The 14654-nt window shown below is 42.1% G+C and overlaps 1 protein-coding gene across 1 annotated transcript in view; it reads right to left on the bottom strand.

The window, feature by feature from the left end:
• The window catches only part of LOC124787955 (DNA polymerase subunit gamma-1, mitochondrial), a 169161-nt gene that overhangs the window by 143027 nt on the left and 11480 nt on the right, over nt 1-14654 (bottom strand). The gene's annotated exons all lie outside the window — the stretch shown is intronic.

Here is a 14654-nt window from a genome sequence, read left to right as displayed (position 1 = left end):
TTTTTCTTTATGATGCCCTGTATCTCAACCAGTCTTGCAGGGACAATGTAAGATCTGGTCTGCACTGAACAGAATAAGGAGAAACTGTGGGAGCTGCACAGACTCACTATATAAGTAGGGTCTAACGTTGTCGACCAAATGTATTTTGGAACTGAGCAACACTGAGGAGTTCCTGATGGCAACAAAATACATTAGCACAGTGGTGAAGGATTTAGAGTTTCAATGACCATACCTTATCCTGGAGACGCATCCACCAGATGACACCTTCCGACAATGCAGAACATATTATGAGCTCAAGGCTTCCAAAAACATCAACCATGTGAAACTCAAATTGCACTTTTCTCCTACTTTCCTGAAAGCCAAGGATCAAGACAGGTAAATATAGTATTTTTTCACTTGTGAAAAGCATTTGCCTCAACTCAACACCTATGCTTATCATGAAAAATACAATCGCATGGAGTATTAAGCAAAATTTGTGATTGGATGACACTTTCTTGTTATTTAGGCTGCAAAAAGTATCTTGGATTGAGAGTTATTGATAGATGTAAAACTAGCTTCCTGCATGCCCCACAACAGTGTGTTTTGGCCCTTGTTGTTCATGCTGTATATGAACAACATATTAGACAATATTAATAGTAATGCAAGATGTTTTTCAGATGAAGCACTTATCTGTAATGAACTGGTATCTGGAAAGAAAAACATTCAGTCACATTTCAGAGTCGTGCAAAGATTGGTAACTTGCTTTAAATGTCCAGAAACTTAACACTCTGCACTTTGTAAAATGTAGAAAAGTAGTATGCTATACTGTTAAATCAATGAGTCAATTGCTCAACTAATATAATTACCAAAATATTGCAATTTGTGGGGATATGAAACTGAATGATCACGTAGGCTCACTCATAGGTAAATAAAGTGGAAGACTTTGGTTCATTGGTAGGATACTGAGAAAATGCAGCCAGTCTACAAAAGAGACTACTTACAAACATTTCTGCATCCCATATTAGAATAGTGCTCAAGTGTATGTTATTCAGACCAGTCTAACAGTGAACACTGAATTTATTCAAAATGGGCAGATTGAGCATGAATGGTTACAGATTTGATGAATCATGAAAGAGCATCACAAATATGCTGAACAACCTGAATTGGCAGACATCTGAAGATATGCACCAATTATCCTGTGACAGTCTACTTACATATCTTCAAGAATCAGTTTAAAGTGATGAACCTACAAACATATTTCAGCTTCCTGTATCACTTCAGCAGGGACACTGAAGGTAAGATTAGACTAATAACAACACAGATGCATTTTTGGTGCACACCACACACAGCGGGCATGAGAAGGAAACTTAACATTGACATTCACTTCACAGTTGTTAACAGAGTATATGCAGAGTGCACACCATAGGGTCACGAACAACTCAGGCTATTCATACAACAAAGGGAAAATCAAAGCATAATGTGAAGACTTCCTTGTTAATGTTTGCTTCACATGTCAACAACAACTTATTGCATTCGTTTGTCTGTTTATATAAATTTTGCCACATCTCAGCGATGAACCTTCACCCATGACATGCATGATTTCAAATAGCGTACATCCATACAGTTCACAGGCCCACTTTAAAGGCCACCTGTGTTGGATCCCTGGTGCGCTCGGGTGAGCCGACAAAGAAACAGAATTATTTAAGCGATCGCAAACGAGTGCTTGGCCTATTCTTTACGTTGTATTCCTGTTGCCCAGTCAATGTGTCCAGTGCCACCCACAACCTGCATCTTACATGTTGCTCTATAAAGTACTATGTTCCATAAATCGTGAAATGTGAGGGTTATGTTTACTCCACATCTTAGTGTCACTACTAAATCACCTGACAAACATCTTGATGGAAGAAACGTTCCAATATCTCACTGCCCAGCAGCAAACTTTCACAGAACAACAGCAGGCTCACGCCACTGCTCCAATCAAGTAGCATCTCCATTTTCATGGAAGGTTACTCTCCCGCCAGTGCAACTGTCACCCTTTCCAGGGTACGATGAATCAGCTGAAGACTGGGACTCCTACAAGACACAGTTATGCCAACATTTCCAGGTTTTTTGTGTTGGCAATGCAAACCTGTTTAGGTCTTTCTTTCTTTCCTGGCTTTTGACAAAAATGTATCAGCGTTGCGTCAACTTGCACATTTGCAAGAACCAGCCAGCTGATCATTTGATGAAATGTGCAAGCTTTTATCAATCTATTACCGTGACAGAACACACGTCACTGCAATGCGTGTAGAATTTTACCACTGCCAGAAACGCCCAAACCTATGTTACAAAGCCTGGGCTACAGAATTACGCGGGTTGAGCCATCACTGTAAATTTTTCACTAGTACCCATCACGAATCCTACATAGATCACGTGGTGCATGATGTTATTATTTGTCTGGCCCCGGATAGGGAAGTCTGCGAAAATGCACTTCAGTGCGAGAATCTGATGCTTATGGGTGTGCTCAATACAGCGTCATCCAACACAAGCAGCATGGAGATAGGCTCACTGAACAGTAAACTGTATGATCTCCTGGTGGAAAAATGCTACTATTCAACTGAGGAATTTATGAACGATGAAATCATCATCTGAATAGTGTAACTATTTAATATTATAGCAACGTGTATAATACTGTGTGTACTCTTACATCATAATATTACTATGACCAATATCAACCTGTACTGGTAAAAAGTAGTGTTTAGGGAATTATGTATATCATAAGGCTAATATTGACGTGTCTCCTGTACAGCATGATTGGATGATCTGTAAATTTACGATATGAGATGAATAAAATACAAATACAAAGCATGCTGCATACACTAAGCAGTGGGCAGACTGCAACAAGTGCTGAAAGAAAAGCAACACTGATCATTGTGAAATTATTCTTCAAATGTGATGGGTACAGTAGTACCAATGGACACATACTGTATCTCTACAATGAACGTTTCCCGAAAAATTTGTTTATTGACTTGTGTTTGTTTAACAAACTGTTAAAAATGCAAGTGGACACAGGAGCGGCAGTGACTTTAGTAAACGCACCAACATACTCGTATGTGGATTTGGGCTCCCCTCCCCTCACACAGGTTTCACAGAAGTTGTGTAAACAGCAGATTCTGATCCTAGGTCAGTTCTCTACTCCTGTCTCTCACAAGTCTGTTGTTCTCCCTCTCACCATGTGGATCATTGCCATACAGCAAACCTGTTCAGGTTGGATATGTTTAACACTTTCGGTTTCTGCACTGCCGATGTGGTAAATTTAGTGTCGGATCAAGTTCCGTATCAGCAACTGGAACCCCCCTGCTCTGAACTGTCATCTCTCTTTTCTCCTGGGATAGGTTGTGCTAATGGTTTTCAGGCTCACATTACCATGAGAGTCCACCTGCCCCCCACACCTTTCCCTGCCCCCCTCCCCCCCCCAGTAGCAACAGGCGCCTGTCACATTATGTGATTCTGTAATGGCTGAATTAGACTGTTTGACGTTGCTCGATGTCATTAGGCCTACTTCTTCTGCTAAATGGGCTACACAATTAGTCATTGTGAAGAAGCTGATGGGTAAGCTTTGTCTCTGTGGCAACTTCAGTGTCACAATTAATGCATAGTCCATGATAGATACATGCCCTTTACCTTGTTCTGATGAGGTCACTAGGTGTCCTCTCATTGTCAACACACATTCAGCTTATAGTAATATCAACGCTTGCCTTTTGGTGTCGCTAATGCACCCAAATTTTACAGCGTTTTTTAGAACAGGTGACAGCGTCTGTGCCCGGCTGCATCAATTACCTCAAAGATATCTTTGTTTCAGGTACTTCCACCAAAGATCACCTTAGCAATCTCCAATAATTGTTTTCTGTTTTGCAGTCTGCGGGTCTCAAGTGCTATCTTATCAAATCTCAATTTTTTCAGCTGTCAAATGAATGTCTAGTATTTGAGGTTTCTCGCGCAGGTGTCAAGCCATTGTGTCACCACACTGACACAATTGTAACTTTGCCATGGCCAAGCTCTGTTGTTTCTAGATAAAGTTGCCTACTAACCTCACCAGACGCATCCACTGTTGCTCAGCCCCTGCATGCACTTTTGTATAAAAATGTGCCTTTTTCTCCCAGCTTGTGACTGAGTGTTCACTTTGCTTAAATCTAAGCCCCAATCTTTCCCATGCTTGGCCACTTTCCAGCCAGGTCAACATCTCGGCTTGGCTACAGATGTCTCTGAGCGCAGTCTCGGCACAGTTTTGGAGCACAAATACGCGGACTGGTCTGAATGACCCATTGCTTACACTTCTAAGACTTTAAGCCCCGCTCAGCAGTGGTATTCTCAGATTGAAAAGGAGGCTTTACCAATTGTGTTCATCCTCAAGAAATTTCACATCTTCCTGTATGGTTCTAAGCTCCACTGAATCAAGGATCACAAGCCACTGGTTGGTCTTTTTAACCCTTCGCCTGCCATGTCAGACAAGGCAGCACATTGTTTGCAGTTGAGGGCTCTCTTCCTCTCCTGTTATCATTATAAGATCCATTACCAGCAGATGACACAACATGCCAACACTGATGTCTTATCTCGTCTTCCGACTGGGCTGGACCTGGCATTCAATCAGGATGAGTTGCTTTGTTTCTATTCAGATACTGAGAATCAGTCGATGTTTTTCCCATCACTAGAGCCATGATAGCAGGCTATCACTGCAGATCCTGCACCTAATTGGGTCCTGTCTTTTGTGCAGCACGGTTGGCTGGAAAAACCCCTGGGTCATGCCTTGGACTCCTTTTGTAATTACTTCTCCCTCCATCACCACCTTTCTATATTTCACAGGGTTCTTTTGTTAGCTATGGAGGACACTGCTCCCTATGTTATGAATCCTGCTTCCTTACACTGTAATGTACTGCAGCTTCTCCATGTCGTCACTGGGAGACCTCTTGCACCAAAACTTTGGCCTGCGGCCTGTGTATTGGAGACATTATACAGCTTATCGCCACGTTTGCCCACTGTGTTCAGCAACAGGTGGCTCTGCGAGCATCTTTTCCCCCCTGGTCAACGCTGCAGTGTCCATAGGAGTGTCTACATGTCAATTTTGCTGGGCCCTTCCTAAATCAGTATTGGCTCATTGTAGTGGACATCTATTCCAAGTTTCCCTACAGGGCGCGTTGTCCATCCACATCCATGGTGGACACTATTTCAGCCCTGTCTAAGACTTTTGTAGTTGGGGACTTCCATATACCATGGTTACCAATAACACTCTCCAGTTTGTTTCTCAACAATTAGCATCTTTATGTCAGGGGATTGGTTTTCACCATGTGAAAGCTCCCCCATTTCATCCTCAATCTAACGGTGAGGCCGGAAGCGTGGTTCGGATGTTTAAAAGAAGTATGCACCTGGCAGATCCCCTTTTGACCATTTTTTTGAGTTCATACCAATTCGCTCCAGTAGGGGACAAGAGCCTGGTGGAGCTGCTACAATGGCAGCTGCCAGCCAAACTGGGTTCCTGCCATAATCAAGTGTCACTAGGGCCAACACCTACGCATCGCCCGCATTCCTGACAGGAAGATGCCCTGTCACTTCGACCAGCTGCAGCCGGGAATGGTGGGGCATTCTGGAGAGCCCACCACCAGCCCCGCCGATGCTTGTTCCTGTATTGCAGATGGTTCAGTTCGCACTGCAGAGAGGGTCGCTGCCTGGCAGATCGCTGCGTGGGGTTCCTGCCTCTGCTCCCACTCCTCAACTGTAGTCACTGGTGCAGCCCATGCTGCACCTGACACTGCAACTGACACGGTCACCTCTGTGGCTGTGTCCTGTGAGGCCATAATCTCTGATGCTCCTGCTGATGCCTCTGATGCTAACCACTGACCCCGATGAGGGCATCGCTATGGAGACACTGTCCCAGTCCTGCCCTATTGCCTCTCACAAATGGGGAATGGCACATCAATGCACCCCTGATCACTTCCGCCCCTATTTGCTGGTGCCTACTTGCCACATGCTGCAGCAGCAGCAGCCGCCGCTACCGTCAAACGAGGAAATGGATGTCAGCGCGGTCATGGGCGATTTCCATGACTCGTAATCTCAGTACCTCGTGAGATCAAAGGTGTTCTTTTTTCATGGTACAAGTGCTTTTTTTTCTGTACCATGCATGTTTCTGTGCCTAGTGTTTTATTTATTTACATATGTATGCAGTTTTTCCATCACCTATAAGAGATGATTTCAGAGAGAGCGCGTCCACACTGTTCACAGGCCTGCTTGCAGAGGCCACCTTGGTTGGCCACCTGGCATGCTTTGGTGAGCTGTCAAAGAAAAAGCATTATTTAAATGATCACAAACAAGTGCTCGGTCTACTCTTTACACTGTATTACTGTTGTCTACACATGTGCTCAGTGCTATGCACAACCTGTATCTTATATGTTGCTCTATGAAATACTATGTTCCATAAACCGTGTTTGTTCTTGCTATAACATGCAGGCCCTGTATAGTTAACTTGTATGAACTCTGAATGCTGCACTAACAGGTCACCTACTCAAAGTTGGAAAAAAATTCCCTCAGAATTCCAGGTGTGAGGAGGTAGATGATGTGAAGAAGCTCCTGATAATTTAAAGGAAATTGATGGTGAGGGGGAGGAGGGGTCATCATACCACAATAAGCCTTCCCTCTTCCCTCAGCTGAGCTACATACCAGCCATGAGCAGTGGTTTAATCACATATAATTAACTAACTTTGATATATTAAGTATTTTAAAATTTGTGATTTATATAACTCAATAAAATTCAATTGCAATGCATGTAATTTCCTGAGAATTCCAGGTTTTCCAGAAGAATCACCACAATGGATAGTGATTGTTTCTGAACCATGTCGAACCTGTGGCCTTGTATTTGTTGTTTTCTGAAGACTAGTTAGCAGTGTCATTGGATTCCTAGCCATGGAAGGATTCATAATTAACTCCATTTGTACTCATTTCTGTGTAATGTTATTGTTTGAATAAAAGCTATACTAAAGCAGTACACTCAGCAACTCACATGTCACATTACAATATATTTTGTAAAAGCCTGATGTAAATTTTGTATCATGTAACATCTCATTTGACAATTGTTTTTTTGATCGTCATCATAGGTGATGAAATACGGGTTCATCACCTCAAACTAGAAACACAATAGCAGCCCGACTGGTAAAGTAATGGCAAAGATCTTCTGAGACTATTAAGGTATTATTCTGTTCGATGTCCTCCATCAAGGTGCAACAATCAGCTCTGAAGTGTACTGCCTTACTCTCAGGAAACTGCAATATGTTCTTTGCTATAAAAATGCAAATGACTTCTTCTTCTCTATGACAACGCAAGACCTCACTCAAGTCTGCACACCTGAGAGGAGCTCACAAAACTTGATTGGACTGTTCTTTCTCATCCTTCCTACAGCCCACATCTCACACTTTCTAACTTCCATCTGTTTGTTCCAATGAAGGATGCACTCTAGGGAAGCAGTATGTGTGTGATGGGGAGGTTCTCGATGCAGCAAGACGATGGCCCTGACGTTGACCAGTACAATGGTGCCATGTGGGCATACAGGCCCTCCCAGAAAGGTGCCATAAGACCATAACGTTGAACAGAGATTATGTTGAAAAATAGGGTTTTGTAGTCAAAAGATGTGGCAATATTATGATGTATTGGAATCCTGAATAAAACCAACCTGCTTTCAGAAAAAAAAAAGGAAAAATGATTCATTACTTATTGAGTGCCCCTTGTACATGGATGTAGTTGGTTTACATATTTTCTGTCCCAGGGATTAATGAGGTGGTGACAGGTAGGGTATCCAGCCACCCCCTACATTAATCACGGTAAATCTGTTAATAACCACACCGATCTTGCTCAAATGCAGGGCAATGGCACATGGAGGAAAAAAAAATAAATAAAATAAAAAAAAAAAAAAAAAAAAACACACACTGTTGGATAAATTTAAGGAACTAGTGCCCACAGAAGATTGTGGGACCATGTTGGTGTCACTAATGTTATCTCACAAAGGAATCGCAAGAATAAGATGAGAATATAAACTATATACAGAGGCACAAGGACAGTAATTTTTCCCGTAGTTCAATTTGAGATTGCAGCAGAACAGAAATTTACTCATATTTGTACAATGCGCCCTTCACCACTCACTGTACAGTGGCTGTGGAGTAGAAGGGCTAACCATAAAGTTTTAATTACCACCCTGAAAAATTAAAATTATATCACTATTTTTTTATTTGTTTGCTGGTAAACACCTGCATTTATTGTTGTTGTGGTCTTCAGTCTGGAGATTAGTTTGATGCCTCTCTCCACGCTACTCGATCCTGTGCAAGCTTCTTCACCTCCAAGTACCTACTGCAACCTACATCCTTCTGAATCTGCTTAGTGTATTCATCTCTTGGCCTCCCTCTATGATTTTTACCCTCCACACTGCCCTCTAATACTAAATTGGTCATCCCTTGATGCTTCAAAACTTGTCTTACCAACTGATCCTCTCTTCTAGTCAAGTTGTGCCACTAATTCCTCTTCTCCCCAGTTCTATTCAATGCCTCCTCATTAGTTACATGATCTACCCATCCAACCTTCAGCATTCTTCTGTAGCACCACATTTCGAAAGCTTCTATTCTCTTCTTGTCTAAACTATTTTTCATTCATGTTTCACTTCCATACATGGCTTCACTCCATACAAACACTTTCAGAAATGACTTCCTGACATTTAAATCTATACTTGACATTAACAAATTTCTCTTCTTCAGAAACACTTTCCTTACCATTGCCAATCTACATTTTATATCCTCTCTACTTCGACCACGATCAGTTATTTTGCTCCCCAGAAAGTCAAACTCATCTACTACTTTAAGTGTCTTATTTCCTAATCTAATTCCTTCAGCATCACCTGATTTAATTCGACTACATTCCACTACCCTCGTTTTGCTTTTGTTGATGTTCATCTTGTATCCTCCTTTTAAGACAATGTCCATTCCCTTCAACTGCTCTTCCAGATCCTTTGCTGTCTCTGACAGAATTACAATGTCATGAGCAAATCTCAAAGTTTTTATTTCTTATCTATGGATTTTAATTTCTACTCCAAATTTTTCTTTTGTTTCCTTTACTGTTTGCTCAATATACAGATTGAATAACATCTGGGATAGGCTACAACCCTGTCTCACTTCCTTTCCAACCACTGCTTCTCTTTCATGCCCTTGACTCTTATAACTGCCACCTGGTTTCTGTACAAATTGTACATAGCCTTTCGCTCCCTGTATTTGACCCCTGCCACCTTCAAAATTTGAAAGAAAAGTATTCCCGTCAACATTGTCAAATGCTTTCTCTAAGTCTACAAATGCTAGAAACATATATTTGCCTTTCCTTAACCTATGTTCTATGACAAGTTCAGCACTGCCTTGTGTGTTCCCACATTACTCCAGAATCAAAATTGATCTTTCCAGAAGTCGGCTTCTACCAGTTTTTCCATTCTTCTGTAATGGATTTGTGTTAGTATTTTGTGGCCATGATTTATTAAACTGGTCATACGGTGATTTTCACACCTGGAATTGTTATATCCTTCTTGAGGTCTGTGGGTCTTTTGCCTGTTTCATACATCTTGCTCGCCAGATGGAAGAGTTTTGTCATGGCTGGTTCTCCCAAGTCTATCAGTAGTTCTAATGGAATGTTTTCTACTCCCGGGACCTTGTTTCAACTTAGCTTTCACTGCTCTGTGAAACTTTTCGCAGAATCATATCTCCTATTTCATCTTCATCCACATCCTCTTCCATTTCCATAATACTGGCCTCAAGTATATCACACTTTTATAGATCCTCTATATATTCCTTCCACCTTTCTGCCTCCCTTCTTTGCTCAGAACTGGTTTTCCATCTGAGTTCTTTATATTCATGCAAGTGCTTCTCTTTTCTCCAAAGGTCTCTTTAATGTTCCTGTAGGCAGTATCTATCTTACCCCTAGTGATATATGCCTCTACATCCTTAAATTTTTCCTGTAGCTACCCCTGCTTAGCAATTTTGCACTTCCTGCTGATCTCATTTCGAGATGTTTGTATTCCTTTTTACTTGCTTCATTTACTGCATTTTTATATTTTCTCCTTTCATCAATTAAATTCAATATCTCTTCTGTTACCCAAGGATTTCTACTAGCCCTCGTCTTTTCCCCTACTCACACACACTGACATTCCTGTTTCACGGTGCTGTAGCATATGGCTACAGGAGCTAAAACACTAAATGGCACAACCTGTACTTAATGCTGTGTTTTGTGTGCAATTCCTTTTCTGCCTTTGAAAAGGAAAATACTGCCACAATCCAATAATTCAAGCTCAGTTGGTGGAAGTGTATGAAAACAACGCACCATCATATGACACAGGTGTAAGATGGCACACACATACTCCCAATGCACTCAGACAAGTGTGAACGATGCAGAACAAAGTGGCACACCATCTTCCTGTGAAGATCTAGCAACGTAAAATGGTGAACCTGTTGCTCAGTGACCAATGTATCTCAATAGAGGTGATAGTGGAAACAGAGAATATCAATCAAGAATCAGTTTTCAACACCTTGCACATTATCTGTTGGGTTTCACAAGTGCTCACAGCCATTCAAAAAGTCCATCAAACCAATGCAGATGAGTCATGTTACAGCTTGTCAAGACAATCCGTATGATTTCTTTAGCTATAATGGACAAGTGCTGCATGTACGACCGCTAAGAGCCCAAGACAAAGGAGCAAAGCTATCAGTGGAAACATGTGGATTCAACCCTGACAAAAAGGTCAACAACCAATCATCATCAGGCATGGTAATGTTGCTAGCAGATTATGCTCATAAGATGCAAATTGTCGCAAGAGCGCACTATGGAAATCTCTTGACAAGCTTTCGGGACATGCCATAACAAAGTGTCATGGGAAGCTGTCCTGAGGGTGTTTTTGCTCCACAATAATGCCCCAACTCATTCTGCACAGGACACAGTCACATGTGCTGCTTCATTGGGCTATCAAATTCTGAATCACCCTTATGTTCTTCTAAAATGGCATACTGTGTCATCTTCCTTTTTCCTTGGATGAATAAACCACTGTTTGGCAGGCATTCACAGAATGACAACAAGATGGTTTTCCAGGTAGAATATTTCTTGCACAGCCAAAATGCAGATTTGTACAACCAAGACATATGCCAAGCCATCAGTTGTTGGGGAAAATGTGTCATATTCAAGGCTGAAAACACAGAGAAGAAATAACACAATCAGCAAGTTTCATGGTTATAGCTTGATATTTCTGAGATCATGATAAAACATGACCACACCTCATATGTACGCAGCTGTAAAAGATACTGTCTAAGACATGTTAATTGATGCTGTTGATACAAGGGATGTTCAATAAGTAATGCAATACTTTTTTTTCTGAAAGCAGGTTGGTTTTACTCAGGATTCCAATACACATATTATTCCCAACTCTTTTGACTCCAAAACCCTATTTTTCAGCATAACCTCTGTTCAATGTTATGTCCTTACACCACCTTACTGGGAGGGCCTGTACACCCACATGGTACAACTCTACTGGTGAACGTTGGAGCTGCATCATCTTGCTGCTTCAATAACCTTCCCAGCATTCAATATTGCTTCCCATGGTGGGGATCCTTCATTGGGCCAAAGAGATGGAAGTCAGATGGTGCGAATCTGGGCTGTAGTCTGGATGAGGAAGAACAATCGAGGGAAGTTTTGTGAGCTCCTCTCAGGTGCGCAGACTATTGCGAGGCCCTGCACTGTCAAGGAGAAGTTTGTTTGCATTTTTGTGGTAACAGACACACTGTAGTTTTTTCTTCACTTTCCCGAGGCCATAATGATACACTTCAGAACTGATTGTTACACCATGAGGGAGGACATCAAACAGAACAGCCTTTCAGAGTCCCACAAGATCGTTTCCATGACTTTACAGGCTGAGGGTGTGGTTTTGAACATTTCCTTAAGGGGTGAGGTGATGTGGCACCACCCCATGGGTTGCTGTTTTCTTTCCATTCGAAGTAATGAACCCATCTTTTATTGCCTGTGACAATGTCTGACAAAAAATTTTCATTATCAGGCTCGTAACATGCAAGCAGTTCTTTGCTTTTCATGGTCTTCTGTTGGCCAGCAAAGAACCCAGCAGACACACAACTTTGGGGCAGCTGGTGGTCAGGGTGTCACTACTACCAACACAGTCAACCAGTGTTTGTTTGTGATCTGTCCATCACCCAGAAAGAGAGCGTCCGCACTTTCCAACATTGCAGGAGTCACAGTCGTGCACAGTCAGCTGGCATGTTGGAGATTAGACAGTTTTGCATGACCTCGGTGCGATGATGGCAGACGCCTCGCCCAATTACGCATCATGCTTTTGTTCACTGCAGGTCTCCGTGAACATTCCTCAAATCCGTACGTATATCTGTGATGTTCTGGTTTTCTGCCAAAAGAAACTCAATGACAGCTCTCTGCCAGGAATGCACTTCCATTACAGATGCCATTTTGAACGCTACATGTAGTATCGCCACCTACAGTAACTTCATGAAACTACAAGGGTTGAAGCAGGAATATTGCATCATGTCTCACAACAAATTATGAATTTTTTCAGCTGAAATTGGCTGAGAAAAAGATGTCTTGCATTACTTATTGAACGCTCCTCACAAATTTCTTAACTTTCATTTCATTGCAATATTCTAGTATATAATTAAACTAAAAAACAATGAATACAACTTGGTTGAATGAGAAGTAAAAGGGCATGATTAAGGAGTATTTATTTCGATTCATGAACTTTACAGCAGCTGATGGGCCCCTATTTCCCATGACTGTTGAAGCTACAAGAAAATAAATACGTACACTTGTTTGGAATTTTGTGTTCTGAGCAAGAGGTCAACAACAAATATCATGAGAGGCTGTCACCACGCAGGCACAACCGCTCGCCTGGTGCCTCTCAGTTCAGTGCAGTGTGACAGCCTCGACATGGCGCTCACAAAGGTGGATCTCTTCCTGCTTCTCCACCACTACCTTTAGTGTGTTGTATACATCTGCCAATTGTATGGACAGCCACCAAGACAAGCACTGTGAACCACGGACTATATTGCTTCTGCCTTGTACTGGCACACACGGAAATCCTTCCATCAACAGGCATCAAAACATTACATGTCAAGGCCACACACACACACTGACATGGTTACGATTCAGCCATCACACAGCCCAGTCCAATGCCTGCAGTCAGCTCAGTACAGTACCTTGAACACTACCTTCTGGTGTAGCAGAACTAGGACTATGACCACTATCAGTGTGTCTGCATCGTTACTCTCAGTAATAGTGTCAATATTACAGACTTCCAGTGGACATTGAATTATTTAGATACCATTATACTATGTTTAGGATGTTACGAGCCATGCATCAAATTGTAACACAGTAAAATACCCTTTTGTAACATACTCTTAATAAATGTTCTCTCTTATTGTGTTGCCACATTTCTGTTATACACTTATGAGCCAAAATGTTATGACCACGGTCCACTGTGGTGTTGTGGGCACGTGATTCAGTAAATAAAGAATGTAGGTGGAAGAGAGACGAATAGGCAGTCATTATAGTCAAGATACGCGCCACAAATGCAGAAGTCCACTGACATAAATGGTTTTAACAAAGAGCACATTGTTGTAGCACTTCAACTGGAAATGAGAATCTCTGACATGGCGAAGCTGGTTGCCTGTTCACATACTACTGTTGTGAGCACATATGAAAAGCGGTTACGGATGGTGAAATAATGAGTAAGCCACATAGTAATGGACGACCACCTCTCAACATAAAACGTAGAGGACAGAGGATCCCCAATTGTGTGATCCGTGATATGCAGCAATCTGTGGCAGATCTGATGACAGAGAACAATGCTGGTGCAGGCACAAGTGTTTCGGAGCACACCCTACAAAGGGCATTGTTGAACATGGAGCTCCCCATAACACGACCCCTGCGTGTTCCTGTGTTGACCCAATGACATCGTCAGTTATGATTGCAGAGGGCACACCATCACTGAGTTTTCATGGTGAATCAATAGAAAAGTGTTGCCTCTTGAATGAATCGCATTTCTTGTTACACCAGACCAATGGTTGGGTCCTTAAATGCCGCCATCCAGCTGAACGGCTGCACGAAACAAGCACTGTGGCACAGATGCAGGCCTATGTAGGCAGAATTGTGCTATGGGGTAAACTGAGTTGGGCTTCCATGAGATCTGTGGTGGTAACTGAAGGCATCACAACAGTGAACTATGTGAACATTATTGTGAATCATTTGCGTCACTTCATGCTTGAAGTCTGCCCCTACGACAATGACATCTTCCAGAGAAACAACTGTCCATGTTGCAAGGTCAGAATCATGCTACAGTGGTTCGAGTGGCATTACAGTGAACTCACACAGATGTTTGCCCAGCAACTATGACTGATTTGTAGTACCCACTGGAACACACATCGGGTGCCAGCTGCATGACTGTAAACTACCATCACATAATTTTTGGGAAATGCTTGATCTGTGTATAGACATCTGGTGCTACATACTTCTGGAATCCTGTCAAGGAATTGTAGCATCCATGCCAAGCAAAATCTCTGTTGTACTGTGTATGAAAAGTAGAACAATATGCTATTAAACTGGTGGTCATAACATTTGGC

This window comes from Schistocerca piceifrons, chromosome 3 (genome assembly GCF_021461385.2).
Source record: "Schistocerca piceifrons isolate TAMUIC-IGC-003096 chromosome 3, iqSchPice1.1, whole genome shotgun sequence".
NCBI lineage: Eukaryota > Metazoa > Arthropoda > Insecta > Orthoptera > Acrididae > Schistocerca > Schistocerca piceifrons.
This window is presented reverse-complemented; position numbering and strand designations above follow the sequence as displayed.